This window comes from Lissotriton helveticus, chromosome 1_1 (assembly GCF_964261635.1).
Source record: "Lissotriton helveticus chromosome 1_1, aLisHel1.1, whole genome shotgun sequence".
Lineage (NCBI taxonomy): Eukaryota > Metazoa > Chordata > Amphibia > Caudata > Salamandridae > Lissotriton > Lissotriton helveticus.
Window position 1 is genome coordinate 1840346753 of NC_136057.1, and position 13057 is coordinate 1840359809.

General features: G+C 48.0%; 1 protein-coding gene across 1 annotated transcript in view; it reads left to right on the plus strand.

Moving 5' to 3' along the window:
• Positions 1-13057, plus strand: part of SLC44A3 (solute carrier family 44 member 3) — an 879170-nt gene that overhangs the window by 76600 nt on the left and 789513 nt on the right. The window lies entirely within an intron of this gene.

A 13057-nucleotide genomic window follows, 5' to 3' on the forward strand; every position in this document is an offset into this window, starting at 1 on the left:
CGAGAGCCATGGCGGCTGGCTCCCATTCTTGGTGTTCCTGTTCATATTCTTCTTGTTCCTCTGAGATCTGTTCCTCCCCCAGAGCAGCAGCGGCTACTTGGCGGGGTCTTGGGCTCTGGTACTGGGGGCAGTTTGGGTCGTTTGCATAGTGTCCGACTCGTTGACATCGATGGCAGGTAACATTGGCTCGATGTCCCGGTCGCGCTGGGGTGCTGCCCCGGTTGGCCGGGGGGGTGGTGCTGGTAGTGGGGGTGACCGGAGCGTTGCTTCTTCCGCGTCCTTGGCCTCCACCTCCTCGGGGACGGTGCTGACCATTGTTGTTCCGGTTCTGTTCGCAGGACCCATTTCGACTCACTCTGGTGATCTCCCACCGGTCTGCTTCGGCTGCGAGCTGCCGGGGATCCGTTAACTTGCTGTCGAGGAGGTGCTGGCGAAGTTCAATGAAGCAATTGTTCGACAGATGCTCCCATACCATAAGATTGAACAGTTGTTCGTAGGTTGTGACCTTGCTTCCTTTGATCCAGCCCTCGAAGGCTCGGCTAAAGTAATTGACATAGTCCACCCAAGTTGTACCTGGGATGCGGGTGCAGTCTCGGAACCTCTGACGGTACATCTCGGGTGTGAGGCCATAGCGGGTGAGGAGTGCAGCTTTCATATGGTCATAGGAGGTCATCTGCTGGTCCGGGAGTTGCAGCAGGGCGTCGCGGCCCTCATTGAGGAATCTCCCCCACAGACCGGCCCCCCAATCGCTTCTATCGATCCGGTGTGCAGTCATAGCGATTTCATAGGCCTTAAACCATTGCTGGATGTCGTCCTCTCGGAAGTATTCTCGAACGACATCCTTGGGGATGTGTACCTTCTTCTCTGTTGCCCCTGGAGTGTGGGGTTGCTCGGGCACCCCTGTTTCTCTATTCTGTTTGCGTAGGTCGATTTCAGCTAATTTCCGCTCATGTTCATATGCCAGTTTCTTTTCCTCGAGCTCCCTTTGTCTCTGTTTCTCCTCTCTTTCTTCTCGGAGACGCAGGTGCTCTAAGTTGATTTTCTGTTCGGCCAACTTTAGTTCAACGTCCATTTTGAGCCGGGCCATTTCCAGCTCGTGTAGTCGGGTTCTTTCTCGTTCCTGGATCTCGTCTGGCGAGAGACCCGTTCTTCGTTCTTCAGGGGCCATGGGGGTTTTTGCTGCGATGTCTTGATCGGGGGTTCCGGCAGCCCCGGTTTCTGCCCAAGATTCCAGGGCCTGCTTAAAGTCATCTTTGGTATTTAGTCCGGTGGTAGCGATACCTAATTCGATACAGAACTGTTTAAGTTCACGATGGCTGTACTCGTCCAATTTCTCCATCTGGAATTTCTCCGTTGATCCGCTGTCTTTAGTTGACATCGTGATTCGCCGTGGGGTGAGCTACTCTCTGTACGGTTTATGCGGTGATTCGGATCCCGTCGCTGGCCACCAATGTTAGACGGACCGGGAGGGTCGGCCGAGGATAAGGGGAGAGGTCTCCGGGGAGAGCCGTCTCCAGTGAATCGTACAGACAAGTAACTTCCCCCCCACAGACGGACACCACACAATGATAAAGTTCAACGATATTTTATAGGCAATTCTTCAAGTACGGTAGAATGGTACAAGGAGGTCTGGACTCAGGGGTCCCCTCTATTCTGGTCTCTGTTTGGGAAAAGGGTAGCGGGACAGTCTTGTTACCAAAAGGATGGAAATAGCTCTCAATCCTCGAGCTTGGTGGTGTAGATGAACGGGCCGCGGCGGAGCCAGCAGGTCCCGAGATGGATGAAGGAAGACGACGGTCCGCGGCGGAGCCAGCAGGTCCCGATGGAGGTGGTGGTTACAAACGGTCCGCGGCCACGCCAGCAGGTCCCGACGATTGTGAAGGATAGGGTGGTTCCCAAAGCCGCGGCAGCGCCAGCAGGCAAGACGAGGGTGCACAAGACAGAGCTACGGCAGCGCCAGTAGTCCGTCAAGGATGAGTTCTTCTTTGCGTCTCTCGACTCCAAGATACAACTCCCGTCCTGCTCTGGAGCTGCCCCAGTTATAGGGCTGGTGTGCTTTGATGTCCGGACCCTCGCACTTGGAGGTCGGGAGGTCCGGGATGAGGGGGTTCAGACACCCAGCAGGGGGGTGGAGCCAGCGCCCGGAGAGGCGATGGGCGAGTGGCACTTGGCGGGGGAGAGCCATCGACACCTCTTGCTCCCATTGACTGACCAAGTAGCCCGCTCACCTCCTGGGTGGATGTTGGTGCCGGAATGTCTGAGGCCTGGCCAGGCCCAGGGTTGAGGTCGATCGGGGGCCAGGCGGCCTCGTGGTGGAGTGTCCAAGATGGCGCCCAGGATGGGCGCGCAGGCCGGTAGTGGGTCGGCCTACGCGGTCAACAGGTTCGAGTGTAGGGGTCCCTGCGGGGACGGTGGACGTGCAATGGTGGTGTGTGGTACTTGCGTGGCTGGTTCGGGCCTGGTTGGGCCGGGGGAGAGCGGCCCTTCATGGGGCCTGTCCAACAAAAATCATGGAGTTACAGGTGTCACGAGGTTGCCGGATGCTCTTACAGTGCCAGCTACCATCGGCCCCATAGTGTTGGTATATGATCCATATCAAGGGAGAAATGGGAGTTTAGCACAGTCAGTAGCAGGAGCGAGGACTGGCTCTGGAGGGAATGGCGCAGTGAGTGGGATAGCTCACCTACCGAGACCCATAGAAATGAGTGCACCATGTCCAGCCACTGCAGACTCCTCAAGAGGACAAGTAGATGTATGGACAGCGAGGCCAAGGTCTCTCTTTCCGATTCGAGATCTGACTTAAGGATGTAGGAACCACCAGTGAGGAACCAAAATGACAGGACGGCAGGAGGTTGGGACCATGGGAATGCTGGGAATAGACCAGCCCTTAGGGATATAGCAGAAGTGAACCGATGTGGAGATCAGAGCAATGAGAATGAAGAAGTGAGTGGAGCATCCAGTCGAGGGACCCTGAAAGTTGATATTAGAGCAAATATGTTGGACGTGGTGAGGTTGAAAGCTGAGGTAGATGAGATCATTAATGGGAACCTGCCGTTGGAAAGTGTGGATCTTGACTAACCTGAGAAGTTGCTGTTTGTAGCGAAGGATGTAACTCGCAAGGCAAGGTCAGCGCATGAGAAACTAACAGATTTGGCAAAGAGATATGAGTTGGATCTGTCCAAAACTAAGATGTTACAGAGAAGTCACAGATTGCAGTACAGTGACCAGGAATTGGTAGAGAAAAGGGTTATAGGGCTGAAAGCTCACATTCGAGAATTGATCATAGGGATACGCGCATGGAGCATGCTTGATAAGTGGGAGGAAAGATGGTCCAAGAAGAAGAGCACCAAAAAGAGTGTAGGAGAGACACCGCCTCCAGGAGGGGGAATGGTAGGAGTAGAAAATTACCCTTTGCAAGAGAAATCTAATGGAGGGTACATGCATGTGCCTTTGAGTAGAGGTGATTTGGCAGCATTTACAAATGAATTTCCTCGGCTGAGGGAGAAGCCTGTAGGATGGTACAAACAGGTTGATCGCTTTGTTAAGATCTCGAAGGTGTTGTGGGTCGATTTGAATACATTGTTTGACATTGTAGTACCAAGTGACTTGTGAGCAGCGTGTAAAGTTGAAGTTGATTGGCCTACCTCTGAACCAGATAGGGATCCTGTTACGAATGGTCCTTCACCTATTGTCATGAAAAAGTTTGAGCAGGTAATTACATGGCTGAAATCCAAGATAACGCCACAGGATATTGATTGGGTAAAGATAGATCGAACTATTCAGGAACCGAAGGAATTTGTGCATGAGTTCTACGAGAGGCTTCTACAAGCCTTTAAGCAGTACAGTGGGGTAGATACACTAGGCCCTAAAGACATGGGACCGTTTGTTTCCAAGTTCGTCTTGGGTTTAAGACCAGAAATTAGTTTCATGATTCAGCAGCATTTGATCTGCTGGCAGAACAAGTCAGTGGACGAAATACTGCGATATGCCAGGTACTGCAGTGATGAGGTAGACTAGAAGCACAGAAAGCTTAAGGATAAGCTAATGTTAGTCCAAATGCAAACCGCTGACAGGGAACTGTAACGCTGGAGGAACGCTAGGAAGAAGGCAGGGCAACAATCAGGGAGGAGCACAGAATGCTCAGGGCCAAGTAAAGGGAAAGCCTGTAGACCCCAAAATAGGAATGGATGTGGCGACACTGAAAAAGACTACTGCGTGTCACCTTTGTCACAAAATCGGGCATTGGAAACGCGAGTGTAGGTTAAACCCAGCAAATCAGGTCCAACAGGAGGAGGAGTCGGTGCAGGTACCTGAGGTCGTGAATACAGTGACGAGACCCAGGTCTATGCAAGGGGGGACATTGGCACCACAGGTGCAAGTTCCGCAACCTCTGAGAATTCCGCAGGGAGTTAGAACGTACCAGCAGATGCCCCTTTTTGAGAATTTCGATGAGTACAGCTCAGACCTGTTGAAATGATGGTGCCTGAGGGGGGAGGAAGACTGCACTCTTGGGACAGTCTTAGAGGTAGACCAGAGGGGACCGTTTGTGGAAGCGGATGTTGATGCTCATCCTACCACCTTTTTAGTTGATACTGGTGCTACCCGTTCTACTGTGAGATCTGCAGTAGTTCCCAACCTACCCCTCTTGGGACAATCAATCCAAGTCGTAGGAGTAGAAAATAAGAAAATGACTAACCCATTGACCGAGCCGATTCCTGTGAGAATAGGAACCTTCCGAGATCGACACCAGTTTGTAGTGTGCGACTCAAGTCCAGTCTGTCTGTTAGGACGAGACCTCCTGTGTAAGCTCAATTGTACTATCTACTGCATCCCTAAGGGAGTGGAATTGCAGACCAACGATAATGATGCTACCTTAAAGGTTGTAAATCAGCATTTGTGCATAGAGATGTACACTGTGTTAACAGTGGAAGATCTTCCACTTGACTTGAGAGACTCTGTCTCATTGGATGTGTGGGATTTTACGGGAGAAGAGATCGGACTGATCAAGGGGGTTGAACCGGTTAAGATCCAGATTAAGCCAAACGTTGAGTTCCCAAGAACACCCCAGTACAATTTGTCACCAGAGACGATTGCTGGGATCAAACCTGTAATCGATTCCATGATTAAGTAGGGAATCCTGAAGGAGATAATGGGCAGTCCATGTAATTCACCCATTATGGGATTACAGAAACCGAGTGAGAAATTTTGAATTGTGCAAGACCTGCAAAAGGTTAACATGATTGTGGTTCCATGTTGTCCAGTGGTACCGAATCCATCAGTGATACTGTTCCAGATTCCACGCAAAAGTAAAGTAAAGCAAAGCAGAGTGGTTTACGGTGATTGATTGGTGTCAGGCATTCTTTTCGATACCCCTTCACGAGGAAAGCCAATTTTTATTTGGTTTCCGGCTGGAAGACCGTGTGTTAACATGGGGTCAGATCCCTCAAGGGTATACAGAGAGCCCATCGATCTTTAATCAGACCTTGAAAAAGAAGCTTGAGAGTCTTGTGTTGCCGCAAAACTCTGTTCTTGTGCAATACATTGATGACCTCTTGGTTGCGTCAGAAACGGAGGATGCTTGCAGGATTGACATGATAGCCTTATTGAATCATTTGGCAGAGAATGGACACAAGGTGTCCCCAAATCAATTGCAGTACTGTTTGAGTGAGGTACAGTACTTGGGTCATCGAATGAAGAAAGGCAAGAGAAAGGTGTCACCAGACCGAATTGAGGCAAACATGAATATGGCTGTACCTACCACACAGAGGGAAGTAAGAATGTTCCGAGGGATGGTTGGCTACTGTTGCCAATGGATTCCAAATTTCTCCCTGAAGGCGAAGCCTTTGCAGAGGCTAACGCACAAAGATGTGAGTGATCCGGCACCATGGGACAACTAGGCCTGGGTGGCAAATTCTGTTCGCTCGCAGAATTTGCGGAATTTGGGTAATTTCGCGTTCCGCGGAGAACGCAAAATTGCCCAAAATTCTTCGTTCAGCGACTTCGCGAAATTTTTTGCTTGTTTGCGTTGTCAAAATGTGTGTTCGTGAGATATTTTCCCCCGAGAACGCAAACAGCAATTGTGAACAGGAAAAAAGCATTGCGAACAAGCAATTTCGCATGTGCGCGGAATTTCTGCGTGTTCACGAAGATTTTTTACCATTTCGCGCATATTTGCGTAACGCGATTACGCAAATTCCGCCCACCCCTAGGGACAACGACAGTCTGATGCCGGTCTTAGAGTTGAGAGAGGGCCTGTGTCATGCTCCGGCTCTGGGAATGACTGACTACAACAAGTCTTTTTCAGTGTTCTGTTGCGAGCGGGAAGGTTGCGCATTGTCAGTTCTGACTCAGAGTCATGGAGGTGTCCGTAGACCAGTTGCCTACTTCTCAGCTACTTTAGATCCAGTAGCTTCAGCATTGCCTGGATGTCCTAAATCCGTTGCCGCAACCAGTGTCAGCATTGAGAGATGTGAAAGCATTGTTATGGGTCACCCTTTGATTGTGTATGTTCCGCATTCTGTTGAACTGTTCATGACAAGGACCAAAACACAGCACCTGACCAAAACAGACTCACATGCTACGAGCAGGTTGTACTTGCTGCGGAGAATGTGACTCTGAGAAGGTGTTCTGTTTTAAATCCCACTACACTGATTCCTTTGCCAAGTGCAGATGATAAAGATTGTGAAGACCATGACTGTCTCGATATGATTGAACTTTGCACCAAACCGAGACCTGGCATTGTTGATGAACCTCTGCCTGACCCTGATGAAATATTCTTTGTTAATGGTTCATGCTTAAGAGACAATGTTGGCCAGTTAAAAGCAGCATTTGATGTATGTTCCATTACAGGGGTGGTTGAAGCTGTGGGTTTAGAAGGAGTATACTCTGCACAAGTAGCTGAAATCAATGCCTTGACTCGCGCGGTTATATGATATCATCTGGTTCTCCCATCAGAAATGGAGGATATGTGAGACAACTGTTGGAGGCTTTGCAGTGTCCCAAAGAAATTGCTGTTGTGAAATGTGCAGCACATGGGAGTGGAACGGACTTTGTAACTCTTGGCAATAAGTACGCAGACGAAATTACAAATTTTTGTGCTGAACAAGGGTGTGTATTTACTGGAGATTACACAGGAAAGAGCCAAGAAATAACTGAACTCAACATGATGTTAGCCATGACAGACACTGGGGATGAACTCCAGCGCCTGCAGGAAGAAGTCCCAGAGCAGGAAAAGGATGTATGGATCAAGTCAGGATGTGAGAAAGGGGATGTTGATATTTGGGTTTCAAATGATGGTCAAGCAGTGTTACCAGATGACCTTTTGAGCCCGATGGCAAGACAGATTCATGGTTCGGTACACCTTGGAAGAGGTGCGATGGTGTGAGTGTTCAGACAAACGTGGTACAATCCACAATTTCGAGCGGTTGCTAAAACTGTGTCAGAGATGTGTTACTTGTCAACAAATGAATGCTGGAAAGAAGACTCTAGTTACCTTGAGTCATATTGGGAGGTCAGGAGGACCCTTCAATAGGATGCATTTGGATTTTATTGAGATGCCCAAGTGTAATGGATTGAGGTACATTTTAGTGGTGGTGTGTGTGTTTTCACGGTGGTTGGAAGCTAATCCAACACGAAGATGTGGCGAAATTGTTAATGAGAGAGCTGATTCCTAGGTTTGGTTTTCCAACCTCTTTGGAGTCGGATAGAGGAACACACTTCCACCGCGGGATCACAAAGTTGCTTGCACTGCTTTAAGCGTTTATCAGAGACTCCATTGTAGCTATCGACCAGAGGCTTCTGGGATAGTGGAACAGATTAATGGAACTTTGAAAGCACGGATGGCAAAAGCTTGTTCGTCTACATGCCTGAAGTGGCCTGATGCATTGCCTTTGGTGTTGATGAGTGTCCGCACTGTCACAGATAGGAGGACCGGTCTTTCCCCGCATGAGATCTTAATGGGGAGGGTGATACGGTTGCCAGCGGTGCCAGCCACAGCGTTGATAAACATCACTGATGACTTAATCCTTGATTATTGCAAAGGACTAGCTGATGTGGTCAGTTCTGTGTCTCAGCAGGTACAGGCTGCCACTGTCCCCACTTCAAGTGACCTTTGCCACGACCTGTCCCCAGGGGATTGGGTGCTTGTCCACAAGCACGTGAGGAAGAGCTGCTTGGACGCTCGGTGGTGAGGCCCTTATCAGGTGATACTAGTAACGAACACAGCAGTGAAGTGTGGAGGATTGCCAAACTGGATGCATGCTTCTCATACCCGCAGAGTTTCAGCACCCTTGGAAGAAACAGCCCCTCTCACGAATGAAAATCCAGCTGTGGCAGCAGGGCCACGAGAGAGGACAAGCCAAGCTGTGAGGGTTGCTGACGAAGCTAGGTGCTCACCAGGCCAAGCTGAGGAAGGTTACGCTATCCAAAACCCGGACATTGACTCTGAGGAAGAAAGTCATTTTGGGAGTGGTCTAGAGTCAGACTCAGCAGAAGGAAGTGGTACGCAGAGTGACCAAGAGGAAAGCAGAAGGGCTAGAAGCACATAAGTAGCGTGACCCGAGAGACAGAGAAGGCTGAATCTTCAGCTGGTTCCTGAGTGAGATCTTGCTCCTGGGTCTGAGGTCTCTGAATCGGAAGAGAGCAAAGAAGAGCAGAATCAAGGCCTGAGGAGATCAAGGAGGACAAGGGTGCCTTGTCAGAGACTCGCTGCCCTGGAGTGGACTTATGCAGTAACTGATGTCGGGAGTAGTGAGTTCCGGGAGGGTAAGGTCCGTGAGTGTGGTCAGCAGGAATCCGCTACTGAAGATCAAAGCGGTACTGCTGGTGCCCGGTCTTGAAATCGAAGGGGTGCTGACGATTCCGATTCCGAAACCTCCAGTCTTGAGCAAGGTGCGAATCTTGATCTTACACACACTAGTTTTTCCGACGTTTGGATTTGTACCTTCAACTCATGAACAGGTAACTGTTTGTCTTGAAATTTTGCAACATGTTCTAGCTGCAATTGGATCTGAATTCATTGTAGATTGTAAATAAACTGTGTTTGTAAATAGGTGGTTTAAAGAAGATAACCTAGGCCCGATTGGAAGTAGAATAAACTTAGGGACTTTACGTAGAAGAAGAAAGAGGGTTAAGGAAGTCTTCTGTGAACTGTATAAATAAGGAACAAAAGTACTGTAAAGGGGATTTCCAGCACATCAAGACTGGCAGTTGGACTGGTTAAGTCACAACTTGTGGTGGAGACAGAGACTCGAAGTGTTCGTTTGCTGAAAAGCAAACCTGACAATGAGAATGGAGACTGGAAATCCAAACCGTAGGTCCAAATGTATGAATGGCACACTCATAGTAGGAGTGATAGTTTTAATAGTCATCATAGTGTCAGTTGCTATTCCGCATGAGGTAGAAGTCGAAGAGGTGAAGGGAACGCCTACAACTAGCACTTCAACCAAGAGAGAGGGCATCACATGAGCAGAAAAGGCTTTGCTAGATCAAAATAGTCGTAGGTTGCATGTAGATTTGTCTAAAGGTGATTTTAATGCATAATGCATATGCCAAGCTGCTATATGAGTATGTTGAGGCTATGGATGCAAAAGATTGTTATGTGTGAATGCAGTTGCCTGTCTCAGTGGATGGGGTATTACGTATCACCATCTTCCACTGACTTATGGAATTACATGTAGTTTGTTGCTTAGTATATTCTATGGGAGAGGCCATTATGAGTACTTCTTTTCAAATTATGATGCAGTGCTTTCGGAGGTATCAGCTTAAAAGCACCTGAAGAAGTACGATTATTATAAGCATGAAGATAGGCTTAGGAAGTACTTCATACCAGCTACAACGCTGGACACCTCTTATGCCCATAGACATAATTTGACCTGTTCACTAACAGATGTAGAGAAGAAGTTTGTAGATCAAATAGAAGATAGATCTAGACAGCTAACGCAAACACGTGACACCGGAGATAGTCCAGTAGATTGGACAGATGAAGAGAGAGCTCACAGAGCGAAGGGAAGCTATGGCCCTATAGCATTGGACCTAGTGCAGAAGGGAACGTTGTGTCTGAAACGTATGCAGACCTATTATGACAAGGTCTATGTAGGACAAAGTTTGTGTGATCATGTCTTCACTATGAAAGCGTCTGCAAAGGACTTTCAGCAGGGTTTGGTGCAAATGGTGCCAACAGTACATTATGTGTGTGGAAGGAATGCTTATGTGAGATTGCCTGCAAATTGGTATGGTACGTGCTATTTGCGTATGATTTTTTGGAAAATCTACCATGCAGATGATTTAGAACTGTTAGAAGGTGAAAGGCATTCTAGAACGAAGAGAGATGCAAGTGCAGGAGCAGTGATTGGAGACATCTTCGGAGCGGTAATACCCAGTTTGGGAGTGAGTTTAAATGATGTGAAGATAACAAAGTTGGCGACTGTTGTAGACCGATTGTCGACAAATACAGCGAAGTCGTTAATATGTGTTGATGGAGAGATGTTATCGATAAGGACGATGGTGATGCAGAAATGTCTTGCTTTATACTTTGTTTCTAATTCTTTGTGAATGATGATGAAGCATGGGTGGCAGGCAGAAACCACAATAAAGCTCTGTTCGTTTTGGACTCGAGAGTCCAAGCAGGGCTGTCTTTAGGGTGGTGCGTCTGGTGTGGTAGCACTGGGCGATTGCCTGGGGAGAGAGGTACTGACCTCAGGAGGGCGCTGTGTTTAGCAATAGCTTGGAATTTAAAAACACTTCCTGCAGAGTTCCTTGTGCATCCAACTTTCAGGCAGCAATGAAAATGGCAAGATAACTTGTGTGATTAATGTTCCTGCTGGAGAGCGAGATCTGAGTTTTTGTCTAGTGGCAGGTTTGACTCGCCATAAAGTAGCACAAAGGTTAATATGCCTGCTGAAAATAACACATCTGTGTTTTATGTGGATGATAGCTGAGTGAATTACTGCTTTTGTCACAGAAATCCTTTTGTTAACACAGTTCATAAGATACTACCCCAAAAAATAACATTGACTGTCATGAAAGAGCTGCATACAAACTGCATAAAATAGATTAGGATGTTATGTTTGTTTTTTCCCCTGTCTTCCATTATCTATTCTAATGTTGATAAAAAATGTTTGTTTCTGTAGATATACATTCCTACTAGTAAAGACAGCCTTTACCAATGCTTTAAAACAATTGAAATCAATGTGAAAGAGGGGCTACGGAGAGGTGAGGGGCACTGTTGCTGGGTGGTAGTGCGGGAAACCAAGGAGGAGGTCATAGGGGTGCAAATATGGGCCACTTTTCTTTTGGTTACCCTGGCCTATTTTTTACCCCACTCCAACCTTGTGTGCCACCTCACCACCTCTGCGACCTCTCATCCCCCAGAAGATGGGTGATGACCACTCCTGCAAATGCCCTGTAACCTGCCTCTAAGGACAAGGCATGATTGGCAACATTGCCTGCTGCCACTTCCTCCTGTGCATGGCCGGCCTGAGAGGAGGGTGGGCGGCTCCTGAGACTCCAGTCCAGCCACAAGGGCTTAACCAGATGTACCTTCAAGGCCCACTGTGCCCTACTTACTAACCAAACCTCATGACTCCTGTCTCCAAGGAACTTCACAGCCTCAGTCGCTGCCTACACAAATTCAGAAAGGTATTTTGAGGAAAGACTGCTAAGAGAGGTCCCTTCCTCACCCAAATCCAGTAGTCATACTAGCCAACATGGCATATGCACAACTACCACGAAATTGGGAATCATCTCAATGCTGCATGTCCACTCAACATTCAGAGTCTACCAATGCTGCTGCTTTGCACCTGCTTCCTTATGCAAAGGAAGCTCCCCTGCCACTACAGTATGCAGCCCCCTGTAAATGCAAAACCTTCCACAGATTAGAAGCTGCAATGGTTGTCTGTTGAGGGAACACGTGGCTTATTGCCACACCGGAATATTCTGCCTGGAAGGGAAGAGGATCAATGTCTGTACTACTTGTTCCAAAGAATGAGACAAATACCCAGAGGCCCCGTTTGGACTGACCAAAAGACATTCAACCACCAAGAGGCCCTACTGGCATGGTCCAATAGAAGGTGCACACCCAAGTGCCTAGAAGAAAGAGACTCAACCACCTAGAGGCCCAGATGGCCTATTCAAGTAGGCGCATATCTGATTGCCAAGAAGAAAAGGAGATGAACCACCAATCCACACTGACAAATCAGATGACCACTTCTGTGTCGAAGTGAAGAACCCTGATACAGCCTCTGATGAGGTTTGGTCACACCAGATAACGACCACCATAATCCATCCATACTGTACTATGAGTGGCCACAGCAGCCCACGACAGGCAGGCCACCAATGTGCTGCAATAAGTCATAGCTGGAGAACAAAGAGTATGATGTATGCAAACTGTGCTCTATCCCTAGCTTTCCAGAGCAACCATGCAGACAACGGATGGCTTGCAAGTCATGGCAACCATGCCAAGAATCAGTGATGCCTTGTGTGGAAATGAGCCTTTTTAAGGGCTCACTGGTGCAGGGGTTCACCCTTATCTGTTCACTGGTTCTTAAACCAACAAAGAAGAGATTGGTACGGAAGCTGTAATATCAAAGAATAGATTTTATTAACCTCTCATGAGTGGGACTACGTCAATACAGTACCCTCAAGCCACTGTAGGAGGTAGTCCATAGAATACAGAAACCAGGGGCCTTTTATACTCAGTTTACAGCTGAGTAAGCATGGAGACTCAAAGAGGAGGTACAGGCATATACAGGAATAGTTATTGACTAACATGGGCATACAAATACGTCTTGGTTAGCAAAGTGGGAGGGGAGACATTTCTGCTTACATCAGTTAAAACAGCCTGACAGTTACAATCTAAGACAAGAGCATTCTAGCAGCTACTGGTCTTTCTGAGCATGCACACTGCTCTGGCTCAGTACTGAAAGAGTTAACTATAGTTGATGACTCACGCAGAATAGAAAAGCAGGCTACAGTGAGGACGGAAGAAGCACATGGCTAACAAAAATGGATGCCACAAACCAAATGGCTTCAGCTTATGCCAACTGTAATTTCTGTGATT